Source organism: Aricia agestis, chromosome 16 (genome assembly GCF_905147365.1).
Source record: "Aricia agestis chromosome 16, ilAriAges1.1, whole genome shotgun sequence".
In the NCBI taxonomy this organism is placed as follows: domain Eukaryota; kingdom Metazoa; phylum Arthropoda; class Insecta; order Lepidoptera; family Lycaenidae; genus Aricia; species Aricia agestis.
In genome coordinates, this window is record NC_056421.1 from 186337 (window position 1) to 190526 (window position 4190).

At 37.6% G+C, this 4190-nt stretch overlaps 1 long non-coding RNA gene across 1 annotated transcript; it reads right to left on the reverse strand.

Annotated features, from left to right (window-relative positions):
• Window positions 1–631: 631 nt before the first annotated feature.
• LOC121734929 lies at window positions 632–2141 on the reverse strand. The gene is made up of 2 exons (XR_006036803.1): window positions 2094–2141; window positions 632–817 (listed from the first exon to the last, which is right to left on the reverse strand). It is a non-coding gene; the product is annotated as an uncharacterized LOC121734929 (long non-coding RNA).
• Between the last annotated feature and the right edge of the window lie 2049 nt (window positions 2142–4190).

Below are 4190 nucleotides of genomic sequence, written 5' to 3' on the forward strand. Positions count from 1 at the left end.
AGTATAAAGGAACTTTAAGTTAAAAGTCCTTTGAACATAACTGAGATGATGTAGTTAGTATGTAGTGTAAAACACGTTATAAACAGCAAGTTTTAGAAAATTTTTGTATGGTCAATACCATACAAAAATTATCAAAATCTAGCGGTACTACGGAACCCTATATTGCGTGTGGCCCGACACGCACTTGGCCGGTTATTAAAAAAAATTGTTTCGCTTGTTGGCGCAATAGTTCTTAGTTAATCCTCGTGAAGAAAAGGGCCAAAGAAAAAAGATACAAGTGATCCAACACACTTATCACGCACTAGAAGACAGAGAGATTCAGACCAAAAGGTCTCAATGAAGCGAAGAAATCAGTATAATATAATTTGTTCATGGGGTTGTGTCCGGGGTATCGTAGCTTTCAAACGGAATTAACCGATTTTGAAGTTTTTATGTTTGTTTGGAAGCTAGCGTGATCTTAATTGTTTTTTACTATAGTTAATACGCACGCACGCAAACTCGATGAGGGACTTTAGTACACAATTTAATAAAAATAGTTTATTATTAGTTTTACCAATATTCCGCGAAATATATATTACTAAAGCTATTTCCGTAAAGTAACGCCTGATTCTATTAATTACAATAAAACAAGTTTACAATTCAACCATTTTATTCACCACCATCCGCGGTAGCCGGTGTAGTAGTTGGAGTAGGTGGGGTAGGTGTAGGTGTAGGCGTAGGGGCGGTAGACGCGCGGGGAGTAGACGACGGGCGAGGTGTAGTATGAGTAGCTCGCCGTCGCCAGGGAGACCACCACGGCCAGCAACAGCAGGGACAACTGGAATTAAGGCAAAATTTTAATTTATTAACTTACTAGCTGACGGTATTTTCCCGAGATAAAAATATCCTATGTTCTTTTCAAAATTGGTTTACCGGTTTAACCTTGATATAACAGATAGATAGAGAGATAGAGAGACAGACACGTTTCCATTTGAAAAGGGTATTGTTTTGGGGGTGGAGTTTTTGGTGGTTTGGTTTGGTTCTTTGGTTGTTCTGATGGTTTAGTTTATGGTTAACACACGCGTGGTTGGTAGATTTAAAAGATGCAAAACTGTTTAAATTATTTATTCACTATTTACTACACGGGTTTCACTGGTCAATTATATTATGGTTTAACTATGGTAAATGGTAATGGTTACGAGCTGTCAAGGCAGCGACTCGGACGGCGGACCGATTGGTTGACAACTCGACAACTACTCGACAACTGCGCTCGCAACATGCGAATGCGACTATTACAATGCCAAAATGCTGATCTGTACGATGTATAATATTACTACGAATTTGTTCTAATTTTAATTACATCTGTCAGATGTAGACATGAGATTTACCCATGCAGTTATAAACATGACTATTAATTATAAAATTAACGAACCGAAAAACTGATTTATTTTATACCTAGCGTAATTTGCATGACATAATTAGTAAGAAATCAATCAAATGAAAATAACTGATACATCTCATCACAAGTTCTCATACACTGATGAACATTTTAAGGTTTTATAGCGTGCTAAAGTAATGTATTTACTTAATACATTCCCGAAAACATAATATTATTATAATCCTCCTTCTGGCGCACAGTAGTAATTAGCAAAAAGAAAATGAAAAATAAACGATTTTTTAAAGAAATCTAAGTACATAACACAAGATTATTGACACTCCATATTGTAAATGATTTTTAAATAAATGCTACGGAACATAATATTTTCAAAAATTTACGCGACACTATTGGTGGTGGTGATTTCGAAGAATGTAGAGTTATTTACATTTTATGAACCATTCAATATTAGTTTCAAATAATACATTTACCAAAAAATATTCATTGCTCCAAATTTCTGTGCATTTTAACAGAATATTTTCTTTGAAACAGTTCACTTCTTTTATAACACGGTTGGCTCCAAAGATTAGTAAAGTTTAGATTACTTTTTAACAATACTTAAACAACACAACAACACTTAAACAAAACAAACATCAATTACAGTAAGTATTCAGATTATTAATGCAAACTTAAGTTTAAAATTTAAATATAATATTATTTATAATATTAAAATACTCACAAAGTATTTCATGTTGATCGAGGTATTGTTTGTTACAGCGCAAGCACTAGACTTTGTGCCTCAAGCTCGAGACCCATCTTATATATACCTCATGATGCATCACAACATACAACATACAACTATATATACCACTATATATCGTCCAGCTAATCGCCTCATTTGAATCACAATATCGAATAACAACGGCTTAACGAATTTTATGTTCGAAGGTATTTGTCAACGGACGCGCCAAGATCAAGTGCGATTAGAATTTTCCAAAAAAATACATTTCAATAATAAAATTATATTGAAATAGTACAAAACATAGGTTTTTGGAGAGTTTTAGTAAGTAACTCATAAGGTACTTGTAGAAATAGAAATGTTCTAAATACTCTCAGTGGTTAAGACTGGTATTTTCTTAGAAGGAAGTGTTATTTGTTGGAAGGAAATACGTTACACGTATGTCCCTACCCACCCTCGGCATATGATAACAATTATGAAGTGGCCCGAGATGAAGTGTAGTTACCAGGGTTTACCGTCTAAATTCCCAATACCCTTGTCTTTCGGCGATGCCAACAGGGCTGTAGCTACAGTCAGATTTGAGGTAGGGCAGCATTGGTTACAGGTAGGGCAGAAGTACAAAAAAATAATCATAATTTATTGATTTCTTGGGTTTTGGTATTTTTAAGGTAGGGCATTATGATTTTAAGGTAGGGCATTGCCCCCCAATGCCCCCCTCTAGCTACGGCCGTGGATGCCAAGCGGAGGGTAAGCAGAGCATTATTTTTCGACCGCAAAGCACGAGCCATCCCCGGTTCTTTTTTGCCGCAGCGGTGGTATGGAATGATTTTGCTGGCCTCTTCGAGAACTTCTTGAGAAGAGAGCTTCACTGTTGGTTCATTTCGTGTAAGCGGCGCGGCGTTCTCCAGACGCCGCCTATGTAGCCTCTTAGCTACGCGCCTCGCTTCAAGCCTTTGTTGCTGAGCTTCAGAGAGATCCTTAGCTTTAGACAGAAACTCTAGCTTCTACGAATTCAATTTTATTTCAGACGTTATATATTTATATTATATATTATACTCATGGAAAGAACAGTAACATACGAACACAATATTATGTTCCATTCGCACAGACAAAATTAATTCATATTGAAATTCAAATTATTTATTAAGCATACAATAATATTATACAATAGTATAAAAGCTAGGTAGCGTACATCACGTCGTCTAATCCCATGCTAAGTAAAAACTTGTGTTATGGCAATCAGACAACGGATGCACGCCGAACAATTTTATCCTAATATATATATACACGTAGGAGAGCCATGCTTCGGCATGAATGGGTCGGCTCGACCGGAGAAATACTACGTTCTCACAGAAAACCGGCGTGAAACAGCGCTTGCGCTGTGTTTCGCCGAGTGAGCGAGTTTACCGGAGGCCCAATCCCCTACCCTATTCCCTTCCCTTCCCATCCCAACCCTCCCCTATTACCCTATTCCCTCTTAAAAGGCCGGCAATGCACCTGCAGCTCTTCTAATGCTGCGAGTGTTCATGGGTGATGGAAGTTGCTTTCCATCAGGTGACCCGTTTGCTCGTTTGCCCCCTTATTTCATAAAAAAAAATATTATTTACACATTCACACACACAATCACACTACACTTTATCACGTAAAGTCTCTTTCGGCGACGTGATGCGCGCTTCGTTCGGGAGCCTCCCCCAGAACCTCCGGTAAACTACACCGGCAGGCCAGAACTCCTCCACCTCGAAGATGTATAAAACTTGAGAAAAGATGGATATGGCATGTAGAGTGAGCTATTTTAAATACAAAAATAATACATCTCATTTAAATCATTGTTTTTTCATCTCCTTTACCAACTCTGGTTAAATATTTACCGAATTACGTAATCACAACGGTGTGTATGCAAATAGTTTAAAATGGATCTGCCAAATATGGAGCCGGTCTACACCTCGAGGACGGTGCTGAGTTACCGGCCGTTGCATAACACCATCCAAAACAAATGTTGTTGATATTGACGCCTCTGTACTACACTCTATTCAGATACAAACAAAGAAAAGACACTGTAATTCTACCAATTTAACCCATTAAGCCCCATAAGCTCAC